A 12,500-nucleotide genomic window follows, 5' to 3' on the forward strand; every position below is an offset into this window, starting at 1 on the left:
GTTCTGCAATATGGTTGAGTGACATTCCAGTCATGAGCGTTACCAGATGCCCGTGTAGCACGAGGGAAGGCACGGAGAGGTGGCACCATGGACGCAACTTCGTCTGAGCATTTGCCAAAAAAATATCTGTAAAATAATGCAAGGGAGGCAACATTCCTTCTTACTTGCAGGGGAGGTAGTTTATATGTAATGGCAGGGTTGTTAATGATTCTAACAGCTTTATTCTGAATTTTGTCTAGTTGTCTTAATGCAACCTCTCCTGTATATTCAACCCATCCAGGTGAGTGAGACCTTTTTGGCTTTATATATAACTTCTATGTGAGGTTTATTATTTTATACGTCCTTGTCCAGCTTCATCGTGTGTGGGTGGGATGGGGTTGGTTGTGTGTATGTGTGTGTGTGTGTGTGTGTGTGTGTGTGTGTGTGTGTGTGTGTGTGTGTGTAGTTTTTCCTTATGTCTGAGTTCTGGTAACTGGAAAATCTGTTGTTTATAATTTGGTTATTAATTGCTACAGCCAGACGATTTTATTCAGTAGATACGTGATAGTGGAGGGTTTAGAAGTAAAGAAAATATTGTTTGTATTAGTAGCGACGCAACCCGGAATTAATATAAATGTGTGTTAATTCTTCCTTGTCGAAATCGTAGTGTGTTGTGAGCCAGACTGATTTGAGGCAGTGACGAATGAAGGCCTTTGATGATATCACTGAATTCCTGTTGATTACGTCATTCAGGTCCTCAATTACGTCATTAGGTGGTCAATAATACCTGGGCTTAGAAATTACACCGTTTGTCAGCAATTAAGTGCCAAAGAAGTATGCTGTGTGATGAAAGGTTTAAACTGTCATCATTATTTTTGCTGGGGTGTTGGGGGAAGAGAGGGTGGTGTTATGATGATGATGAGGGTGATGACGACGACGACGATGATGATGATAATGATGATGGTGATTATAATGATGAATGCTGATGATTGTGATTATGATGATTTTGGTTGTTGATGATAATGACGATGATGATTGCTGATGATAGTGATTATGATGATGATTGCTGATGATAATGATGACGATGATGATGACTGCTGATGGTAATGATGAGGACGATGATATTAATGGGGAAAATTGAGGGGATTTACCCATCTTAAATACGACTGTGTTCTGGCAGACTTTTATTTGTCAGTGAGGCGTAGTCAGTGGGCGGGAAACTGATCATACTCCTTCCCATAAGTGGATATTATTTTATTTTACTTTATTTTACCATTAATGACTTTATGTAGCTTAGGATGGGGACCCTTGGCAATGGAGAGCTTATTTCACCTCCTAAATACAATAAGAAGGTTTATAATTCCTTGCGTAATTCGTCTCGTAAATACGGTAAGAGTGTGTATAAATATTCACGCGTTAATTCGTGACATTAATATGGTAGGAATGTTTATAATTACCCAAGTTCTCCCATTTATACTCCAATTAGAGGCCTGGGTAGGATAAAAATAATAGTAATGATTCTCTTAATTGCCAAAGTTAGAATGCAGTAGGCGTCCATAGCGGGGATATACTGAGGTCATTAGCACGTCACTAACTCCTTTTTATATCACGTTATTTTTATTCATTTTTATTTTTATTTTCATTTTTATTCACACTGAGGTGGTTTGGACATGTGGAGAGAATGGAGAATGAAAGACTGACTAAGAGGGTGTATGTAGGTGAGGTGGAGGGAGGGAGAGGGAGAGGTAGACCGAGGATGAGGTGGAGGGATGGTGTTGAGAGGTATATGAGGGAGGGGGGGGTGAGTTGGGGGGAGGGGAGTCAAATGGTGGGTGACAGAGTGACTTGGAGGCGTTTTGTCTGCGGCCACCCTTTGCGGGATTAGGGCGTCGGGCTATAGATAGATAGATAGAAAGAGAGATTTTTTATCTCATTCATTTCTTATTCATTTTCATTTCATTTTTTTAGTCATTTGTATTTATTTTTTATTCATTTTCTGGCGGATTAATAAGTATATGATTTTTTTAAGGACGGCAACTCGTAATGAAAGGGTAGAGAGATTTTGTACAAACATTTCCCTTATGATAAAGACTTATTTTTTTATTTTTCTTTCCTTCTTTCTTAATTTCCTTCTGTTTTCCTTTACGGTTAACATCTTTTTTCTTTTTCTTTCGTTTTTTTTCCTTTCCATTACGGTAGCGTCGTGTTTTTTTCTTTTTCTTTCTCTCTTTATTTATATATTTCTTGGTTACGTCGAACAATTTTTCTGAGCCAAAGGATTATCTCTTCTCGAAAAGGGTTGAAACAATGACCATTAACCACGGCGTCCTCCCGTAGTCCAGCCTTTCAGGGGATAGGGACTGGATTGAGGGATGTTTGTATAATATTAGGCAGCGGATCCACCCTGTAATGTCGGTGCCACCACGTGAAGGCGTCCCCAGCTCTTATTTAATTTGGGTAATTCCTGTCTCGGTGTAAGCGTGGGTGAGGGTGACAGTAAAATGTGGGACGGGACATTGGCCTTAATTTGCTGGGCGGTGTTTAGAAGGCAAGGCGGATATGGTGTTAGGGGAAGCATTTAGTGGTAGTGGGTAGTCGTGTCCACCTCCCCCCCCCCACACACACACCCCTCCCCCCACTTAACTCCATCACAACGAGGACCTCATTTCTCCCCCCCCCTCACTTCTCTTCACTTTCTTTCTCTTCCTTGTCTCCCTTCACTTCTTCTGTTCTGTTCCCTTCTATTCCGCAGCCTCCCTTTCCTGCTACTCTTCCTTTTCTTCTCTTCTGTTCATTTCCTTTCATTGTTTTTCTTCCCTTCTCTTCTCTTCCCTTCCTTACCCTACTGTTCCCCTTCCTTCCCTTCCCTTCCCATTTATTCTCCCGTACTCCTCCTCTTCTCTTGTTTTCATCCCTTCCCTTCCTTTCCCTCCCCTCCCCATCCCTTCCATTCCCTTTCCTTCCTTTCTCACATATTCCGTTCCCTCTCCCAATTTCCATCCCTTCCTTCCCTTCCCTTCCCTTCCCTTCCCTTCCCATCCCTCCCAAGCTCCGTTTAATCGTCACGAGGTAATAAAGGTGAGATAAAAATGTTGTTCTAGAGGTAAAGGGATAAAATGATGGCGTGGGGATGAGGCCGGGTCGTGTCGTAAGTGTTTAAGTGAATTAGATCTTAGTTACGATGTGTGTGTGTGTGTGTGTGTGTGTGTGTGTGTGTGTGTGTGTGTGTGTGTGTGTGTGTGTGTGTGTGAGGTGGTAGGGGGAGTGGGATGGAGTAAGAGAGACTAGAGTGGAAGGAAGATGAGAAAGAGAGAGGCGAAGAGATAGAATGGGGATGGGGAGAGAGAGAGAGACGGGGGGGGGGTAAGAGGAGGGGGTTTAGTTAATTGTTATGTTGTGTCGTCAGGTTCAATTTTGTAGAGTGGGGGTGGTTGCTTAAAGTTGTGGTGGTGCAAGGAGGGGAGAGTGGAGGTGTGGTGTTGATAGTGGTGGTGGTGGCTGTTGTTTGGTGGAGATTTTGGTGATGGTGGTGGTGTCATAAAGACTTTGTAGTTACTTGTAGAGAAGTATATTTTAGACTTGTGGTCGAGCGGCTTTTATATCTTGTAGTAGTTTCCCCACCAGATGTCATGTAGTGACGGGAGAGGTAAAGAATAGTATGGGACTATTTTTATTTGTCTTGGAAATATTAAACAGGTATAATAGTATAAGTCCTGGGTAGCTACCTCCCTGTCTCGCTATCTCTCTCTCTCTCTCTGTTCTAAGGCTAATCTCCGTCTCGACCTCTCTCTAGGGTCGCTTGTCTCCTTCTCTCTAGCCTGTTCGGTGGCTAATCTAGGTCTGAGCTCTCTTTCCTAAATTCTGGTATAGCAGGGGTGTGTCACATGTGTTCCTCGTGGGTGTTTGTTCACGAGAGGACTGCTGACAGCTAACTGCATCATCTCCTTACTGGCCGCTGTCGTCAGCTTTCCTCAGTGTAAGCATGTTTAGCATTGCTCGATTCTCGCAGACACAACACCTTCTCATCATTTGACTTCCTGCTTCTATCTGTCTCTCTATCTATCTATTTATCTATCTATCTAGTATGATTTGCAATTATAATATGGAGACCTACCACATTGCTCAGCCGCGCAAAAATGGCGTACCATCGACATTTAATAGTTATAACATATTAATACATACTACATACACATTATAATGAACTTATAAGTTAATTAAGTGAAATACATAATATTGTAAAGTAACATAATTGTATGAATATTGTATACATATATTATTCATAGTAAATAGTGATTATTCAGTAATATTACGCATATAATTGTGCAATGGTAATACTGCTAGGTTATACATTACATAGAGTTATCACATTAGTAATGTCTATTATTTCATCTAACTTGTATGATGATACTGGTAATATAGAATTGTGCTATAATTGTATGACTTATATTGTGTTAATGCATAATTGTGTTGGCCTTATAATTGTAGTTACATTTTGTTAATGCAACTATTACATAAGTGTCTTGGCCTTATAATTGTAGTTAACGTTACATAAAAGTTACATCTTGTTAATGCAACTGTTACATAATGGTACATATTGTTTGTAGTTACATAATTGTACTTAAATGGTACATATTGTTTGTAGTTACATAATTGTAGTTAAAGTTACATAAAAGTTACATCTTGTTAATGCAACTGTTACATAATTATAGTATGGAGTTACATAATTGTAATAACTGCAGTCCTAACATATGCTGCGGTCGATGATAGTGATGATGTGTCGTGCCACTTGTATGTGGAGACAACAATTTGCTTTTTTGTTTGTAGATTATGTGGTATTTTGACTTATGTAGTAACATTTACACTTATTTTCATTTGTTTGTTATGTGATCTTACTCTATTTCTCTTTTTTCTTTCTTACTTTTCTTTCTTTCTTTCTTCTTTTTTTTTTCTTTTGTTTTTCTATAGTTTGTTTCTCTTTGCTTGTGTACGCTTTTTTCCATGTTGTTCATGGTTACATAATTACTGGCTAATTTCCTTGGGATACTTTTTCAAAGTTTAGTTTATATTGCACAGATACTATAAAATGATATTATATAGTCCCATATTTTGTTATTTTATATAAAAAAATATATATACATATATACAGTATTAACTATACACACTGACTTGTTCACCTGTACCTATCGTGAGTAATATGTGTGTCAGCACTGTGTGGAAATCATTGTCTTCACGATTGTGTTGAAGATGTTCACTCTTGCTAACGGCATTTGTGTTGGCCATTTTTTTCTTTTCTCTAGTTTACCTTGTAACTTAATTTATATGTTTCCACTAGGTAGCTTTAATTAATAAATGTTTAATACAGTTCTTTTAATCGCTCACTGAGTAACTGTGATGGTGTATTTTCTTTATCACTTGTAGATGTACTAATGTATAGTTGTATATATGAAACACGTATTTTATGTAGGTATAAATGGTAACACTCGTTGGTAGTAAATAAATGTTATAATAAATGAATGAATATATACAGTGTAGAATATTTATTGTTGGTGATTATTTAGTGTTTGAGTTATGCAGATAACTGAAGTAAGTATGTGTATTTAAGCCGTAACTATACAACACGTTTTATATGTTTGTGCAGAAGCTTATTGTCTATCACTGTGTATTGTATGAATGAAGTAACTATGTAACTCACTAATTTTTTACCGTGGTGAGAAATGGTGTGAGTGGTGTTGCACGTGGTGATAGCGTTGTCCTTTGCGGGTTGATTGGCGTGTTGTCGTCTCAGCACATGGTGACGTCGGCTTCCCACACTGGTAGCTGTGGTGAGTGAATGAGTAGCGATGAGTAACTTGAGTGAAGACGAGTGAGTAAGATGAGTTGTAAATATGGACTTGGTGTTTTGCTGCGTGCATTGACCTCTGGGTCAGCAGGCGGAAGGGAGTGGTGGTTATGAGTTGTGAGTCGTCTCTCACTCTTCGTTTGTTTGTTTGTTTGTTTGTTTGTTTGTTTTCTTTCTTTCTTGATGTATTCTTGGTCCTTTTTTCTAGTGATTTACTCGTTGTGGGATGAAGACTGCCGCTACTTGTAGGTGCGTGTAGAAGATTATACAGACGACGTAGAGTTGTTAATTGTAGTTGATTGTAGATGGCTGTAGTTGATTGTAGATGGCTGTAGACTTTGTAGAACTGAAGCTAACCTTGTAGTCTCGGTTGCTTTTGTAGAAATTTGCTTTTAATTCGGAGACGATGTCCGCAGATTTGCTGGTTTGTCGTTAAGCTACCTGCAAGGCGTCGAGTGATCTCTTGACCTCTGCATCAGCGTAATGATCTGGGAGACGGAGGGGGCATGATGGAGAGAATACTGTCAAGAGCAGATATTGTTGGTTCTTTTCAATCTTGATATTTTGTAGGAATTTAATGTTGATTCGTAGACGAGGTTCGTATACGTTCGCTGCTACCAAATGTCATAAAGACTTTGTATCATAAAGCAGCGACTTTGTATTTGCTTGTAGAGGCGTATATTTTAGACTTGTGGTCGAGCGGCTTTTATATCTTGTAGTAGTTTCCCCACCAGATGTCATGTAGTGACGGGAGAGGTAAAGAATAGTATGGGACTATTTTTATTTGTCTTGGAAATATTAAACAGGTATAATAGTATAAGTCCTGGGTAGCTACCTCCCTGTCTCGCTATCTCTCTCTCTCTCTCTCTGTTCTAAGGCTAATCTCCGTCTCGACCTCTCTCTAGGGTCGCTTGTCTCCTTCTCTCTAGCCTGTTCGGTGGCTAATCTAGGTCTGAGCTCTCTTTCCTAAATTCTGGTATAGCAGGGGTGTGTCACATGTGTTCCTCGTGGGTGTTTGTTCACGAGAGGACTGCTGACAGCTAACTGCATCATCTCCTTACTGGCCGCTGTCGTCAGCTTTCCTCAGTGTAAGCATGTTTAGCATTGCTCGATTCTCGCAGACACAACACCTTCTCATCATTTGACTTCCTGCTTCTATCTGTCTCTCTATCTATCTATTTATCTATCTATCTAGTATGATTTGCAATTATAATATGGAGACCTACCACAGTGGTGGTTTGGTGTGGTGCAGATTGTGGTGTTGTGGAGATGGTGGTGATGGTGTGTGGTGGTGATGATGGCGGTGGTGCAGTGGTGGTGGTGGTGATAGTGATGATTGTGGCGTGGAAAGAGAGGAGGGTGGTAGTGGTGTTAATAGTGTGGTAGAGGTTATGATTGTGTGTGTGTGTGTGAGAGAGAGAGAGAGAGAGAGGGAGAGAGAGAGAGAGAGAGTGAGAGAGAGATGTGTGCGTTTATGATTGCTTTTGGATGTATGACTGTTTTATATGCATGTTTAATTGGCTGCTGTGTGTGTGTGTGTGTGTGTGATACTAGTTGAGACAGATTATACATCATCATTTGCGATTAAGCTTGTTAGTTAATGACCATTTGTAATTTATGTGCATGAACGTTTTTACCTGTGTGTGTGTGTGTGTGTGTGTGTGTGTGTGATATTGTGAGTGAGAGAGAGAGAGAGTCATGTTACGCTTCATCGTCCATGTTGAGGAGTTGGAGTGGAATGAGAACGGGCTTGGCTCAGGCAGATAGATAGACAGAATGCTGATAGATAGACCGGGGTTCGGAAGATAGGCAAGTAGATAGATTCACGTGGAGATAGATGGTAGGCAGACAGGGAGAGAGGTTGATGTATGGATAGATAGATAGGTGAATAGATAGGATAGGCAGAGGAGGGGAAGATAGATAGATAAACGTGAAGAAGATGTATAATAAGATACTTTGAGAAATAGATGTGGAAATTAGATATAGATAGACTGACAAAAGATAAAAAATAATAGACATACAATTAATAGAGAAATTTTGGAAAGGGAATTCATAGGAGAGAGAGAGAGAGAGAGAGACCCACTACACCGTAACTTGTCTCTCTCTAGTGATATATACAGTATTTTGGTAGGCCAGTGGGTAATCTCTCTCTCTCTCTCTCTCTCTCTCTCTCTCTCTCTCTCTCTCTCTCTCTCTCTCTCTCTCTCTCTCTCTCTCTCTCTCTCTCTCATGACCTTGACCTAATCCATTTTAATTTCTCACGACAGGTCTGTTGTGGTGGGGTTATCTTTGTGACTGATTGAAATGAGAGAGAGAGAGAAATAGTGGACACATAGAGATAAAGGCAGATAGATAGATAGATTGTTTAATTAATAGACATATAAAGTACATAGTGAAATAAATACGAATAATAGAGAGAGACAGACAGACAGACAGAGACATAACATTCCCTCGTGTCTTGTCATAATATATTTTACCAGACAGACAGGTTACGTTGGAGTCTGGTGTGCTAGTCTCTCTCTCTCTCTCTCTCTCTCTCTCTCTCTCTCTCTCTCTCTCATCAGATATCTTCTCTTCCCTATCTTTCCCCTCCCTATCCTTTCCATGTCTCCCTTTTTTTTTCTTTCACCTCCAATCTCTCCCCCTTTCTTATTCTTCCTTTCTACATCCACCCTCCCTTCTCTTTTGTTCTTTTCCTCCCTCCTTACTTCTCTCATGATGTTACATGCATGGTCTAAGTTTCACACTGAGCACGTGAGAGAGAGAGAGAGAGAGAGAGAGAGAGAGAGAGAGAGAGAGAGAGAGAGATTTAGCTTGATGGATATACCAAAAAATATGGGAGAAATTTTCTGCAGGGAGGAAAATTATGAGGATGGAGGGAAGATGGGAGGAGAGAGGGAGGGGAGGGAGAAGGAAGGAAAGGGAGGGAAGAGAGAGATGGAGAAGGGCTGGAAGGAAGGGAATGAGAGAAAGAATAACAAGGGAAGATGAAAGGGATGGAGATGGAAGTGAAGAAGGGAGAGAGAAAGGGGAGAGAAAATAGGTAACGGAGGGAAGAGACGAGAGAGAGAGAGAGAGATGATGGATGGAGGGATGGAACAAAAAGTGAGACAAAAAAGGGAACGAAAGAGACGTGGTTTCAGAAGTTATCCTCGCCTGGAATACTGAGTGGGCGAGGCAATGAGAGAGAGAGAGAGAGAGAGACGTGAGGGGGAGGGAGGGAGGGAGAGAAGAGAGCGAGGCAAGAGGAAGAAAAGAGTTGGAAGGCGAGAATGGGAAGGAATAATGGGTGATAAAGTCGAGAGAAAATGGAGATTTGGGTTAAGAAAGAGTGAAGTGAGAATGATAGAAATATAGAGAGAGAGAGAGACGTGGGATTAAAAAGAGGTGAAAGTTAGCTGAGAGAGAGGAGGGAAAAATGGTGGAGGGAGAGAAAGAGGGGGATAGTTATGAAGGAGAGAGAGAGAGGGGAGGTTGATATAATAAGGAACTAATTAGCATAAGGCGAACAATAGGAGAGAGAGAGACAGAGAGAGAGAGATCCACTGCTGTCTGCCTTCATTTCTCTCTCTCTCTCTCTCTCTCTCTCTCTCTGACCTTGACCCAGCTTTTCCCCCTTTTCCATGACAGGTCTGTTTTGGTTTTATGGTATTTTTTTCTCCCACTGACAATTCCGTGATGAGTCAGGCTAATGGTGGTGTGTATCCTGTTGTTATTGTCGTCATTTTTTTTAAATATTTTTTTTCTTATATGGCGATTTGTGTGATTAGTGGAGTTCCTGATTTTCTCCTTGTGTTTTGCAGGCTTCAGGGGCAGTTTGGCGCTGTGTGTGTTGTTGTTGTTCGTTTCAGAGCGTAAATAAAGGCTTAGTTTTGGCTTTATTGGCTCAAGCCTATAATAAAAGCAGAAATAAATAAAACAAGCCGTGCATCAGTAAAGGCAGGGATATATCACTCTGAACACACAAACACATTAGGACGTGGATCATAAGAATACAAAATGTTAAATGTAAACATAGATTGATTTCAGATGTAAACAGGAACTATAATCACACACACACACACACACACACACACACACACACACACACACACACACACACACACACACACACACACACACACACACACACACACACACACACACACAAAATACAGCTCCTAATTTTAGCCTGGACACAAAAAAAAATTATATATACACAATTTTCAGATCCAGTGCATAAAATACAAAAAATATAATGGAAAAGGAATGAATATAAAAGTACATGTGTAGATAAATAATTTTTTTAGGGAAGTGTATATGAGTGAGGTGGAGGGAGGGGGAGGCCGAGGATGAGATGGAGGGCTGGAGTGGAGAGATATATGAGAGAGGGGGTTGTGGGCTGGGGGGAGGGCAGCGAAGTGGCGGGGGACAGGGCGACATGGAGACGATGTGTTTGTGTCCACCCCGTACGAGATTAAGTCGTCTGGCAATAGATAGGTAGATAGATAAATAGATAGGTAGATAGAAAAAAGTGATTCCCAAAATACTTAACATGATCACCTCTTGACTTCGAAATCTCATGTGGCTTCGTCAGCGAAAAATTTGTAAGGGAAAAAAAATGTAATTACGCGAAGCCTTTGAGTTTTTCTTTTTTGATAATGAGACGCATCCTGGGTTTTGAAAAGGAGAGAGAGAGAGAATATGAACTGATGCAGCAGAAATAATTGGAACTGTGTGTGTGTGTGTGTGTGTGTGTTTGAGAGAGAGAGAGAGAGAGAGAGAGAGAGAGAGAGAGAAACCTTAAAAATGAGAGCGGTTCGTCGTGAGTTTCTTTTGATTGCTGTCGTCTTTTGCAGCGTGTGTGTGTGTGTGTGTGTGTGTGTGTGTGTGTGTGTGTGTGTGTGTGTGTGTGTGTGCGTGTGTGTGTGTGTTCGTTCCATGCCTTTGTCTTCTGATTGGCTGTGTGGGTGTATTTTTCATCATTTGCCTTCTATATGTACGTGATTTTTTTTAGTCGTGTGTGTGTGTGAGATTATTGGCAGCCTTTATCTCTTTTGTCCCTCTTGTTTATTGTCCTTTCCTCTTGTTACATTTTGTCTTTCACTGTCTTCTTCCTCCTCATTTTTATTTCTTCTTCCTTCTTTCCCCTTTATATGCTCTCCCATTCTCTCTTTGCGTTTTTATCTCGCCCCTTTCTTTCCTTTTCTTGTCCTTCCTTCCTTCCTCCCTCCCTCCCTTCCTTCCTTCCTTCCTTCCTTTCCTCCCTCCCTCCCTTCCTCCCTCCCTCCCTCCCTCCCTCCTTCCTTCCTTCCTTCCTTCCTTCTCTCCTTTCATTGTACCCTTGTCTCATCACATTTATTTTCTTGTTCTTCTCTCTGTCCTCATGATATTCTTTTTTCCTATCTTCCTTTCATATTTTTCCTTTTATTTTTTCCTGTTTCCTTTCCATATCATTCTGCTCCCCCATCCTTGCCATACATACGTACATACAGCCATACACGCTCAGACGCACATAGAAATACGTGCACACCCGCACACGGGAATATACATGCAGACGCAAACACACACTTACTCAGAGCTCTGCAGTTTATGTACACAATTAGGTACACACATAAACAACTAAGCACACACACACTACATTCTCTCTCTCTCTCTCTCTCTCTCTCTCTCTCTCTCTCTCTCTCTCTCTCTCTCTCTCTCTCTCGTTGTCACAAACTTGCCTCCTGCAACAAAAAGCTCTACTCTCTAACTTCATTCATACTTTACTCCTTTATTGCCAGTCAGTGAAGTTGGGTGTAAGTAGGATTGGGTGTTGGTAGGATTGGATGTTAGGTAGGTTTGGGTGTTGGTAGGAATGTGGGTTGGAAGGATTGGATGTTGGTAGGATTGGGTGTTGGTAGGATTGAATGTTGGTAGGACTGAGGTGTGTGTGTGTGTGTGTGTGTCCCTTCCTAATCTGAATGAAATTGTCTTGGGTTTAGTAAAGACAAAAATGAAAATAAACTCGCCATTGTTTTCAACGGGCGAGAAAATATTATAGAAAATGTGCTTGCTGATTGTGGTAAAGAAATGTTTGTGGTTTGTGGTAGGGAAATGTTTGTGGTTTGTGGTAAGGAAATGTTATTTGTTTGCGGTAGGGAAAATGTTTGTGGTGAGGATGTGTTTGTGGTAGGAAAATGTTGGTTGTTTGTAGTGGAAAAATGTTTGTGGTAGGGAAGTGTTTGTGGTGGGGAAATGTTGGTTGTTTGTGGAAGGGAAAATGTTGGTTGTTTGTGGTAGGGAAGTGTTTGTGGTGGGGAAATGTTGGTTGTTTGTGGTAGGGAGGTGTTTGTTGTTTGTCATGGAAAATTGTTTGTGGTAGGGAAATGTTTGTTGTTTGTGGTGGAAAAATGTTTGTGGTTGAAATAATATTTAAACTGTATATGCAGAGTGTGGTGGGGGAATGTTTGTTGTTGTTGTTGTTAATCGGGAACTATTGCCAGTGTTATTTTCCCATGGGTAAAAATTCAGAGAAAAAAAAAACATGGCAACTCTGCAGGTCATATATACTTTTTATCTTCTCGAAAAATGGATAGGGAAAAAATTTTTGATTTTGTGGCCCCCCCCCCTTTTTTTTTTTTTTTTTTTTTTTTTTTTTTTTTTAAGGAAATGGTGGCTGATTTTGGGAATGTGGGCTGGAATATTTTGGGTATGTGGTGGT

General features: G+C 40.6%; 1 protein-coding gene across 1 annotated transcript in view; it reads left to right on the forward strand.

Annotated features, from left to right (window-relative positions):
* Positions 1-12,500, forward strand: part of LOC145416730 (inter-alpha-trypsin inhibitor heavy chain H2-like) — a 283,775-nt gene that overhangs the window by 192,276 nt on the left and 78,999 nt on the right. The gene's annotated exons all lie outside the window — the stretch shown is intronic.

This window comes from Coenobita brevimanus, chromosome 107 (assembly GCF_032717465.1).
Source record: "Coenobita brevimanus isolate Jiangsu-jjx chromosome 107, ASM3271746v2, whole genome shotgun sequence".
NCBI classification, from domain to species: domain Eukaryota; kingdom Metazoa; phylum Arthropoda; class Malacostraca; order Decapoda; family Coenobitidae; genus Coenobita; species Coenobita brevimanus.